Source organism: Stegostoma tigrinum, unplaced genomic scaffold (assembly GCF_030684315.1).
Source record: "Stegostoma tigrinum isolate sSteTig4 unplaced genomic scaffold, sSteTig4.hap1 scaffold_315, whole genome shotgun sequence".
Lineage (NCBI taxonomy): Eukaryota > Metazoa > Chordata > Chondrichthyes > Orectolobiformes > Stegostomatidae > Stegostoma > Stegostoma tigrinum.
Window position 1 is genome coordinate 93,155 of NW_026728243.1, and position 13,119 is coordinate 106,273.

The 13,119-nt window shown below is 43.7% G+C and overlaps 1 long non-coding RNA gene across 2 annotated transcripts in view; it reads right to left on the reverse strand.

Annotated features, from left to right (window-relative positions):
* Positions 1-11,447: 11,447 nt before the first annotated feature.
* The window catches only part of LOC132208224 (uncharacterized), a 63,453-nt gene continuing 61,781 nt past the window's right edge, over positions 11,448-13,119 (reverse strand). For both annotated transcript variants that reach the window (XR_009444309.1, XR_009444307.1), the window contains one exon: positions 11,448-12,396. This is a non-coding gene — a long non-coding RNA (uncharacterized LOC132208224). The remainder of the gene's footprint in view (positions 12,397-13,119) is intronic.

Here is a 13,119-nt window from a genome sequence, read left to right on the forward strand (position 1 = left end):
CATTCGGGGTTGCTAACGGCCTAGTCACGGCCTTCATCTGGACACTTCTTTTATCTCTTTACTTCTGCACCATCATCCCCTCTGATTTTGCAACGTGAACCCTTTTGTCAGTCAATAATTCCTGCTCTTCACCCACTCATTCCTTTTGTTCACTGTCACCCTCCACTCCTTGCTCACTGGCCTGAACATTCACTCAGTTTCTGTTCCCACAGACGTGGCTGGATTCATGGTCCACATATCCAGAGCCACAAAAGGGACCCTTCGACCCATTGAGTCTGTCCCAATCAAAACACCAACAGACTAACTGCTGTAATCCCTTTTCCAGCACCTGACCCGCTTCCAATTCTTTGGCATTTCAGGTATATACCTGAATACTTCTTAAGTGTACTGAGGATTTCTGCACTTACCACACTTGCAGGCAATGGGTTCCAGATTCTCATTGCACTTCGGTGAAAAAAAGTCTCCCATTTTTGCTAAACTTTCAGTCCTTTACTTCAGTTCATGCCCCCAGTCATTGATGCCTCCAACAAGGGGAGCTATTCGTGCTGCCTCTTCTGTCTATGTCCCTCATCACTTTTACACATCTCAATTATGTCCCCTCTCACTTCTCTCTGCTCCAAAGAAACTAACCCCAAACTTTGCGGGCTGTGTGGTTCCCTGCTGATGGAGAGTGATTCGATTCTACCCTGCCAGACATTCTGGGGAGGAGGATCTGCCATTGCCAACAAATACTTCCTGCACACCCAAATCAACGCTGAGGTAGGCCATAGTCCCTCATTCGCTAGAGACCCCAAGTCTGCATCCTGTAAGTGGGAATGGGAGAAACGGCAAGAAAAATGGGGAACGAAATAAATCTAACACTTGCAGAGAACTGAAATCCATCAACCCGACCAATACAGGGCCAGACAGTTCAGAAACGCTCACCAATTCGAAATCCCAGGCTCAATATCCCCACAGGCCTGTCACTCACACCCGAATTCCCGCCCAGTTCAGAGCAAACCTCCATCTCACAGCTTCCAGATCCTTAATGCAGCCATGCCGAGGAGTGGGATAGTTCAAATTTAGTACCTCAATACCTCACTGAGATCTTCTTTCACTGACCCAATCATATACTTTTTTTCCCGTTGCTCCCTTCCTAGTGATTCCAACCTCCTGCAGTGGTCCCTGTCTCGCAGTTTAATGAAAGAAAATCCTCCCCATTCCTCTGGTGATCTTGTTGGAGTGGGGGGAGAGCTGCATCAGACTGTGTCCTGATTTGCTGATTGTCACTCAGATTCACGATTAGTCTTTCAGATTAAAACCATCGGCAGTGTTTTCCAGTTCTCTCATCCTAAAAATGGCCTAAATCATTTAATTTGTCTGTAATTGTTAGCCTCCTCAGAAACTGTGATTAATTTTCGAGCTCTTTCTCAGTTGGGAGATGATTCCGATGTCGTTGGAATGTAACCACCTCCCCGATTCGATCACAGTCCTTGGTAGTAATAGGAAATCCTCAGTAAACATAAATGGAAACTGTGTGGAGGGTAGAAGATAGATAGAGAACAGATATAATGCAAAATAATTTTTTAAAAAACTGGAGGAACTGTGCATGCTGTAAATCAGGAACAAAAAGAAAATGTTTCTGGAATAGTTCAGCAAGCCTGGCAGCATCTGTGAAGAAGAAAACCAAATCAGAGCTAACATTTTAGGTCCAGTGACCCTTCGCAAAAATCTAAAGAACTGCAGATGCCATAAATCAGGAACAAAAACAAGTTGCTGGAAAAGCTGACCAGGTTTGGCAGCCTCTGTGAAGAAGAGTCAGAGTAAACGTTCTGAGTCTGTTGACCAGAGAAAGGGTGAGTATGGATGGACAATGCTTTTCAAAATGTGAAATATCTAAGTGGCTTGGTATCGTGCTAATGAAGATCAACAGCATCCTGACTCGTGTGGAATTCTGGGTCAAAAATCAAGCTCTGACCAAAATACGAGCTGGAGCAGAACAGGTACTGTAATAAACTGAAACAATTTCATTTCTGACAAAGAGCCACTGAATTTGAAATTGTAACTTCTTTCTCTGTTCTGATGCTGCCACACCTCCAGCATTTCCCTGGCAATTTCCTTTTCTGTTCCAGCAAAACGCTTGCTCTGTTATTGATAATTGGCCAACACCTTCATAAATGCCTTTGGTTGGCGAGACACCTTCACCTGAATAATGCTGTAACGCTATCGATCCATTTTCTAGCTTAAGATGCAAATACCAATTCCTACTGGCTGATGGAAGCAGAAAAACCCACAATTCCAAAAGGCACAGAAACCGCTCTCAGTACAATAGTCGGCTTCCTGTGTGGGCAGCACATGCTCAAAGCGATTGCAAATCGTGCGGCTGGATCTGCAGAGAAGGTTATCAATCAATTAGCCCAACCAATGGGAGTGAAGGAGAGGCGGGACTGTATGGCCGCGCGGGAGCGGCTGGTCCTCCAACCAATGGGAGTGAACGAGTTGTGTTTTGAATGACAATCCAACAGCTTTCACGACAAATTTCACGACGACCAGCCCCACAAATATCGTTTCATTCAGCTCCATTTCACAACCTGCCCTTTGCTTTTGTGTGCTCTCTTGCATTCTATTTTCTAGTTTTTTAAATTAAATTTCAGATTAATAAGCTACAGACAATATTAGAGGAAGGCAGCACGGTGTTTCAATGTTTCGCCTTGCTACCTCAGACGGCCAGGGACCCGGCTTCGATTCCTGACTTGGCTGACCGTGTGGGTTGTCACACTCACCCCGTGTCTGCGTGGGTTCTTCCCACAGATCAAAAATGTGCAGGCCAGTGGATTGACCATGCTAAATTGAATATTAATCCCAGGAGTGTACAGGTTAGGTGGTTTAACCATGGGAAATGTAGGGCTATGTGAATGGGATAGGAGGTAGATCTGGGTCGGATGACTCTCGACGGGTTGGTGCAAATTTGATTGGCCAAATGACCTCTTTCTGCATTGTAAGGAATACATGATTGGATGTGCAGTTGGGAAACTCAACCCAAACAGCAGATCAGAATCTGACAGACAACCAATTCATAGAAACCTGAATATTCCTGGATTTTGAACATTAAAGGAAATATCACTGTTCACTTTGGAGAGAAGCTATACACATGTTCTACGTTTGGACAAGGATTCAGCCGATCAGAACATAAATGTACTGTTGACTCAGAGAAACCTGTGATATGAAGGAAGCATTGGATGGAGTGTCGTATCCAGGACCAAAATTTGAATGAGTGTGAAAATATTACATTGGTTGGAGTACTCCTGATCAAAAAAAGAGGATGATTGTGCTTATTGGAGTCCAATCATCTCAGCCCTAGGGCATCTGTGCAAGAATTCCTCAGGGTGGTGTCTTCAGCATCTCACGCCTTCAGCTGCATTATCAACGAGCTTGCCTTTTTCAGATGGTCAGAAATGGAGATATTCCCTGATGATTGTACAATATTCCAGGCTATTCAGTTTGCCTCAATCACTGAAATTGTCTATATCCATGTCGAGCAAGACTTTGACAAGATCGAGTCTTGGAATGATTACAGGCAATTGCCAGGCAACGGTCATCTGCAACAGGAATGAATCTAAGGAACTTGCAATGACAATCAAGGGAATTTTCATCATTGCGTCCTGCACGATCAACATTTTGGAGTTTTCTTTGGCCACATACTGAACGTAACCAGTCATATAAACTTTGTGACTACAATAGGTCAGAGGCTAGGAAATTTACAATGACTTCACAGTCCGCCCACCATCGACAAGGCATGTGTCAGCAATGTGATGGAATACTCCCCACTTGCCTGGATTAGTGCAGCTTCAAAAATACTAAGCAACTCAAATTCATCCTGCACAAAGCAGACCATAATCTTTGTCCATGAATCAAATTATTCAATAAGGGAATTAGTCTATTAGCTGCAAAGGAACAATGTACAGGTTTAGAGGCAGAGGCAGGAGAATGGTATTGGGTGAGATATTCTCTTTCTGAAGGCTAGTGCAGATAGTATGGTCAAATGGTTTCCTTGTGTGCTGCATCAATTATGTGAATCAAACTCCAATGACAACCTTCAACATTCTCTCCCTTCAACATTGGTGGAAAGTAGCAATAGTTTTGACCAAGACCAATATGCACTGAAGTAACTTCTCTAGGATCATTCAACACCACTTCCCGAAACCAAACTGCACTCAGTTGGTTTGGTTGTAGAGAGAACCGAATTCCCTGTGTCCTCCATCACTCCTCCCTTGGGAAGCAGTTACCTCAATGTCCCCACTCTGCTGCAGACCTTTTCCTTTTCCAAAAATATACTTTATTCTTAAAAAAAAGTCTTGTGTGTATGTATGTGTGTGCATATGTATATACACAGCAGCACATCAACCAAACATACATTACCCAACAAACGGAGACTAAAACTTTCACTAAACTAGTGACTGTGTGATATACAGCCCATTCAAATGATGCAACTTCAATTTATGTGAAGGTTGAGCCAGAAACTGATCTAATTTTCAGACTGCATTCACTTTTTATAAAGACTCAGACTTTAGTCAGGCTCTGAATTTGACAAATTTCCAACATTCATGTTGCATCTTCATACCTGATAATACATTTGATAAAATAGCGTGAAAAATTGGAATGTGAGTTTTTAGTAATTATGATTGTTGGATACCAATCATATTATTCACATTCTTTTTACTTTCTCTGTGAATTCTGAATTACAACTAACTTTACAAAAGCCATTTGAATTCCAAGGTGCCATACTGAAATTAACCAGAAACTCAAACTTTGAATCATGTTGATGTTTGGCACGAGGCTGTGGTGTGATATCACAAAATGGGACTCACTTGAATTTGTGTGGCATCAGGGAACACTAGTAAAACTGAAATGAATGATAATACAGGATTAAACTAACAAGTGGCTGGTCCATACTGGACATTAAAGATGAGGTTCGTAATTTTGAAGACCAATTGCCTGAGATAATTGCTTCAGATGAACCTAAGGGCAGTATAGTGAGGAAGGTGTTTGCTGCACTTGCTTCTATTTGTCATTGCCTTGAGTAGAAGACTTGGGAGGTCATGTTGTTGCTTCACAGCACATTGGTTAGTCCACTTTTGGAATACAGTGTGCACTTTTGTTCTCCCTGCTACAGGCAGGATATTGAAAGGGTTGAGAAAAAAAAAATTGCAATGATGTTGCCAGAGTGGCTAGGTTTAAGCTATAGGGAGAGGCTAAATAGCCTGGTTGGTGGGGTATGTTTGTCAGAGAGGCATCAAAGACTGAGGGGTGACCTTATCGAGGTCTATAAAATCATGAGGCGTATGGATACGGTAAATAAACAAGGTCTTTTCCATGGGGTGAGGGAGTACAAAACAAGAGTGTATACGCTAAAGGTGATGGGGAAAGAAATAAAAGGTACATATGGGGCAATTTTTCATGCAGAAGGTCTGAGCGTATGAAATGAGATAGCATGGGACATGGTAGAAGCTGAGGCAAGTACATTCAAAGGCATCGGGATGGGTACATAAGGAGTAAGGGTTTTGTTGTGGGCCAAATGGGGGTAGTTTAATTTAGGATATCTGATTGGCATGGATGGGCTGATTGAAGGGTGTGTGTCCATGCAGCACAACTCTATGTCTGCATCCAAACAAACCAAAGGCATTATTTACTTCACCCAACCTGTATTTACATGCATTCCAGGCACCAGGAGGGTCCACTACCTGAATGGACACCCATTTAACTTTAGCAGGTAGCCCTGTACAGTGGCTGTTGCCCACTGCACCTTGGCAGCAGTTCCCCCCAAGCTTTATTGAGTCCTCATCATGAAGTCCTAGACTTTGAATGTGCCAGTCTACAACGTTGTGTGGAGGTCAACACCCTCTTCTGGAACACCAGTAAGTACCAATCAGACCAAGACCTCTTTGCCAGAAATCAGTGACAATTTGTAAGGGCATGATACAGTACCTGTTATTAACACAAAAATAGAATTTGCTGGAAAACCTCAGCAGGTCTGACAACATCTGTAGAGAGAAATCATGCCTAAAGTTTCGGTTTGACTGACTTGTCCTCCGAACAGTATCCATCACATTGTTTCAGGCAGCAGACACCTCCTGTACAGCTGTGGCGTCTGTTGCAGTTTCTCTAAACTCCTCCGGCCTTAAGACCCAATGAGTTCCTGGCACCCCTCCAGGCACACTTGCTACAAACATTTTCCGAAACCCTATTCTAACACAACATTCACCATTTTCAGCTGTGGAGACTACAAGCTCTGGAATTCCCTCCTTAAATCTCTTAAAACTTCTTTAAGATAGACAATGTAAAATAAACCTTTTTATTCAATGCTTGAAACATTTTAGTTTGATAAATATCTGAAACTTTCCATAATAATGCAAATCGTTGCTGTTATTGGCTTACACTGAGAGGAACAGGATTATCACTCAAAGGCTTTACATTCTCGGACCATCATGGCCACAATCATTTTCAAACTGGAAACTTAATCTTGACAGCCCGTTTTCAGCATTCCCGTTGTTCTAACTGACTGCAGTGTTCCGAGTCTAGGAGCTGTGAACCATGGACGAGAGCAGCTGAGACACATTTCTTCCCGAACTCACAATGAACCATCACTCCTGAACAGAGATAATGGGAACTGCAGATGCTGGAGAATCCAAGATAACAAAGTGTGAAGCTGGATGAACACAGCAGCATCTTAGGAGCACAAAAGCTGACGTTTTGGGCCTAGACCCCTCACAGAGGGGGATGGGGAGACGGTTCTGAAATAAATAAAGAGGGGGAAGGCGGACCGAAGATGGATAGAGGAGAAGACAGGTGGAGAGGGGAAAGTGGAGGTGGGGAGGGGAGAGGTCGATCTGGAGAACAGGTCAAGGAGGCGGGATGAGGTTAGTAGATGTGAAATAGAGGTGCGGCTTGAGGTGGGAGGAGGGGATAGATGAGAGGAAGAACAGGTTAGGGAGGCGGGGACGAGCTGGGCTGGTTTTGGGATGCAGTGTGGGGAGAGGACGTGCTGGGCTGGTTTTGGGATGCAGTGGAGGAAGGGAAGATTTTGAAGCTTGTTGGGATGCAGGGTTCCCAAGCGGAATACCAAGCATCCCAAAAGCAGCCCAGCTCGTCCCCTCCCTACACTGAACCCCAAAACCAGCCCAGCCTGTCTCTGCCTCCCTAACCTGTTCTTCCTCTCACCCATCCCGTGCTCCCACCTCAAGCCACACCCCCATTTCCTACCTAGTAATCTCATCCCACCTCCTTGACCTGTCCGTCTTCCCTGGACTGACCTATCCCCTCCCCACCTGTACTCTCCTCTCCACCTATCTTCTTTTCTCTCCATCTTCAGTCCGCCTCCCTCTCGCTCCCTATTTATTCCACAACCCTCTCCCCATCCCCCTTTTCTGATGAAGGGTCTAGGCCCGAAACACCAGCTTTTGTGCTCCTGAGATGCTGTTTGGCCCGCTGCGTTCATCCAGCTCCACACTTTGTTACCCTCACTCCTGAAGCTGAGCTACAGCAGGGAAAACGGGAAACTCGAAACATTCTTCTCCCCTCCCCAAGCCCAGCGCACGTGTGATTGGCAGCGGGCTCGGCCAATAGAAAGGAAGGGGTGGGACTGGAGGACAGATCTGGTGCGGCGGGGTGGGGGCGTGCGACGACACGTGATCAATCTTAACCGAAACAACTGCGGATACTGTAAATCAGGAACAAAAACAGAAGTTACTGGAACAGCTCAACAGCTCTGGCCGCATCTGTGAAAAAAAAATCAGAGTTAACGTTTCGTGTCCGGTGACCCTTCCTCAGAACAGCAACGTTCCGGCCGGTGTTTGCACGCAGGCGCAGCGTCATTCTGACCGCCGTAAGCTGGTGATTGCCGGTTTTGTCGGAGCTGGTAAAGGAACAAAGAATAAGCTATTTGGGAAACAGTGAAGGTTAGTGTGGTCTGGGAGACTTTATCACCGCTTCTGTACAACTGTAGATCCGAATTACAGCTTCTTGGTCATGCGTTTTCAGTAAACTGAAAAGGGCTGCAGGCTTCAGGCCGCGAGAGGCCCAGGTTACCGCCAGAATATTTATTGGCCCCAAAGCCCCGCGTGTTTCGGACAGAATGGTCCCTGCTTTGCACTGAGGACCTGGGGGTTGGAAGCGTTTTCTTTCTCAATGAACTACCACAGTAAATCTGTACTCCACAACTTAAAGGGCTCTCGTATCTTTTCTGACCAGAATTGGATGCAATGATTGACTGTGACCTCACCAGATCTTTATCAAGGTTCAGCATCTTTTCCGTGAGTGTGTTCTCATTACCTCTATTATTTCTTAAAGCCAGAGTCATAGAGCCTTCAGACCCTCTAGAAACAGACCCTTCAGTCCAAGCTGAACATAATCCCAAACTGAACTAGTTCCATCTGCCTGCTCCTGACCCTTCAAACTTTTCCCATTCATGTAGCTATCCAAATGCTTTTTCAATATTGTAATTATACTTGCATCCACCACACCCTTATGAAGTTCATTCCACACACAAACCACCCTTTGTGTTTTAAAAAAAAAGCCTCGTGACTTTTTTAAATGTTTCTCCTCTCACCTTAAAAATATGTCCCCTAGTTTTGAAATTCCCCACCTAAAAACAACTACCATCAACTTTATCTTTTGCTCTCATTATTTTATAAACTTCTATCAGATTGCCTTTCAACCTGCTACACTGCAATGAAGAAAGTTCCAGCCTATCTTTATAGTTGAATTGTTCCATGCCAGGCGACATCCTGGTAAGTGTTCAGAACAATGCACAGTTTGATAATATCCTTCCTATAACTGGACACAGTATTCCAGAAAAGGCCTCACCAATGTCCTGTACAACCTCAAGATAACATCCCAACTCTTTATACTCCAAGGACTGAGCAATGAAGGTAAGAATGCCAAATGCCTTTTAACCACCCTGTGGGTATATGTGATGCAATCTTTTAGAAAGAAATGTACCTGCACCCATAGGTCCCCTGTTCTCAAACACTACCTAAGGCCCTACCATTAATTGTATAAGTCCTGCCCTTGTTTGTTACACCAAAATTCAACGCCTCACATTTATTCAGATTGAATACAATATGGTTTTTTTTGAGCCCATTTGATCAAGATCCCTTTGTAATCTTAGGTAACCTTCTTCACTGTCTATTATGCCCCTATTTTGGTGTAACCCATAAACTTACGAACTGTACCTTCTATATTCTCATCCAAATCATTTATATAAAATGACAAAAGAGGATCCAGAATTGATCCTGCTGGAACCCTGCTGGTCACAGGCCCCCAGTCTGAAAAGCAACCCTCTGCCATTACTCTCTGGCTCCTGCTGTTAAGCACACACATGCACACAGACACACACCCTTTCTATTGTTCCTACATCACCTAAAACCTAGAACAGTGAGCTGCCGTTTTGTCCATCTCACAGACAAGTTTCTGTCATAGCTATGAGTTCATCAGCTTTAACTTTAAGACTCGTTGCATTGAAAAGAAAAGTTCTTCAGAGTTACTACATATTCTGATTCTCTCATCTTTCTTTTGTAATTGCTGTGCTCTCCTCACATTCAGAACGTTCCTCATCAATCCTTCTGTTTACGCTGCTACGTATAATTCCCCCACTCCCCATCTCTGTCAATATAAAGTCTCCTTTAATGGAATGAGCAAAGCTCCCTGCTGAGATCTTGATCCCTTTCCAGTTTACATTAGACCATTCTTTGTCTTTTCTACCCCGAAAGACATTCCAATTGTCCAAAAACCTGAATCCCTGAACAATTCACGAGATCTTCACCATCGATTTGTCTCCTTTAACCTTGTTCTCCCTACCTCGTTTGGCATTGGGAGTAAACAAGAAAGCACGACTCATCAAGTTTTTTCTTTAAATATTTTACCTAACTGATCAAATTCACTTTGTCGTGCTTTTAATCTTTTCCCTAAAAATGTCATTGCTATCAATGTGTACAATAATTTCTGGCCTCTCAATCTCACCTTTGACAAGAGATTTGACATGTTTCGAGACGTCCTTAATCTGAGCACAAGGCAATTAACAAACCATCCTAAATTTACACTCACTGCTATAGAATTTCCTGTTTAAGCCTCTGACAGGAGAGTCCCCTACAAAAATAATTCTATTAAATCTCCCGAAATTCTGCATAACATAAGAATCATTCCAAGTGTCGAAAAAGTGACTGGCCATTCCGTTTTCCTCAGAGAGACCACGTCCTTCAACAGTTCCAAAAGCTGAATATCTGGCAGAGGGATACCACTGGAGACATTCTTACTTATCCTAACAGTCACACATCTCTCCTAACAGTGCTGGGTCGTACAGCTGAACATATGTCGAACTCTGATGAAACTGCAGGTTCCATTAATGAAGCCCAAGATCCCACACAGTCTCCTCAATGCATTTTAGTTATGTTCTCTCTTCGATAAAGATTTGTACATAGTAACTCCCCGCTCCATGCACTTTGCGTCTGTGCCATTCAAATATATATTCCCCTTCCACGTTGTTTCCCTCAAGATGCATAAACTCACTGTGTGTTCTAAAGAAGAGATGTTTATTCAAAATATTAACTGTGGCTCCACTATTCCTGCCACTTGGAAAACAGGACAGTACAGCACCGGAAGAAGCCCTTTGGCCCACCACATCTGTTCTAATATTGATGCCACTCTGAAGTGATACAATCTGCCTGTACAGGATCTATATCCCTCTCTTCCCTGCCTGTTCATATGTCTGCCCAAGTGCCTCTTAAATGTCGTGATTGATCGTTTCTGCCTCTATCACCTCCCAAGAGAGTACATTGTGGCCGCCTATCACTTCCTGTATAAGAAACGTGCCTCATACAACTCTTTTTTTTTAAACTTTCCCCCTCTAACCTTAATCCATTTGCCCCTAGAATTTGTCATTTTCACCTGAGGAAAAAGGCTCAGTGTCCACTGTCTCCCTTTCAGGTCGCCCCTCAGCCCCTCGCTCTGTGTAATGATAACGATCCAAGTTTGTCCAAGCCAGGCAAAATCCTGGTAAACCTCTTCTGCAACCTTTCCGAAGCCTCCACCCTCTTCCTGTAATGTAGTGATCGAAACTGCACACATCACTCCAAAGGTGGCCGAATTACAACTTTCTATTCAGCCCCCTGACAGAAGAAAGCCAGCATGCCATAGTCCTCCTTTACCACTTTATGCATAGGTGTTGCCACTATCAGAGACCTATGGACTTGGACCTACAGATCCATCTGTATATCAGTGCTACTCAGGGTTCTTCCATTTATTGTTTACGCTCCCCTTGCAATTGGCCTCCCAGGATGCATCACCTCACAGTTACGTGTGCGTGTGTGTATGGTCTCAGGTCTGATCCTTGTGGGACAGCGCTAGCCCTGACCTCCAGTCAGAAAAACACACTCCACAACTGTTGACGGGTGAAATATCAAACAGGAGTCTTGTGTTCTGTGTTCAGCAGCATGAGCAACCTTTATGCGGAGCTCCTTAGCAATTCATTGTGGGAGATTTTCTGGTGCTGTCTCACTCCACCCAACCAAGTGTAACATTTTTATGCATTTCACATTACAGCAATGACACGCAATGTTATAATGTAATTGTTAGCCATATTTGCCTAAGCGATACATCCAGTCCAGTAAACGCATGGTTAATGGCTCTACAGAACTTGGTGCTCCCACAGTCTGTTGATGTTTAACTGTTTCCTTTATTATTTGCCTTTAGAATACCTGTTGTTAAATCACATTTCAATCCTGACAGTTTTGTACTCCTTCCCAAACATTTACCAGCTGCACCACATTAATTACGAATAACCTCAATGCTCCGTTATCACTGAGGGCTCTTCCAAATTTGGTTGGGCTTTATTTTCGCTGTTAACCCAAATTCATAAGATTAGAAATGATATTAATTTCTACTACTTATTGTAAGTTCTTTAAAATAAACTCTAACGTTACTACAGTTCTGTGACAGCTGACAGATTGGGAACAGCGGCTCTCTCACTTGACCTGAGAAATCAAACAAACAGTCTCTCTGAATTGCAGTTCCAGTTACACACTCCAGCACTCAGATGTGGCCAGTGAGTTTTGAATCAGTATTTAACTCATGGATAAATCTTTACTGCCTCTTCTCTAAACACTCTGCATCACTAATTTTCTTTACTTAGTGAGACAGCATCAATTTGAATTTCACTCTCATCTGTGGAATTCAATCTCTTCACAAATTTACCATGTCATTAAAAGAAACTTGTTTATATTCTTCAAATTTCTAGGCGCCATAACCGCATCTTCACTCTATTTTGTAATCTGTTTCTGCCACTTTTCCGTTGATCACTGGGTGGCCCTTCTGCAGTCCTAATTACTGCGTTTTTACAGCCATCTTTTGTCCCCGCTCCTGGCTCTGTAATGAGAAGGTTAAATTGTGAATTGTGTGCAGCACATGACTCTAGGAGTGATAGTGATAGAAATGGGCTTCGTGGCAGTATGGAAAGGGAAGGGGTGAAGCTGGCTGTGGCAGGCATGCAGCAGACTGAAATAAGAATGAGAGTGAATTGATTAATATGGACCCCAATAAGTATTACATATAATCAAGCCTGAATTATGGGCTTAGGACAAAGGCCAGTGAGGTTTGAATATGAATAATTCCCAAAGCGGGTGATGGCGGTGGCCACCAGCCTGTAAAGAACAGGAACCCAACACAACTTGCCATAAGGGTGAATGGTTGTGTTTGGACTTTGTATGTCTTCACTTGGGACCACTGCTTCCACTTTGGCCCCCACTTTTTCATATCTACAAGAGCGCATATCTCACTGTAATAATCACCTAGTAGGGGCTGACCCATCGTGGTCACAGTGGCACATGATGGGATAATACTTTCACCAGGACCTGATCTCCTGGATTAGGAATGCCAGCTCAGATGTTGCTATGCTCCCTTTCTAAATCTCTGATTCTCTGTCCGTCTCCAACTTCCCCTCACCGCTCATGCAGCTGTTTTGCCAGTTCTCTCTCAGATTGTTTCACCCTATTATTTCCATCGCACGTTTCCAGTTGTTCTCCTACCACACCCTCCCGCAGCTGAATAGCCTGTCTAGTCACAAATTCAAAAGGGGGTCAACCTCAGTTT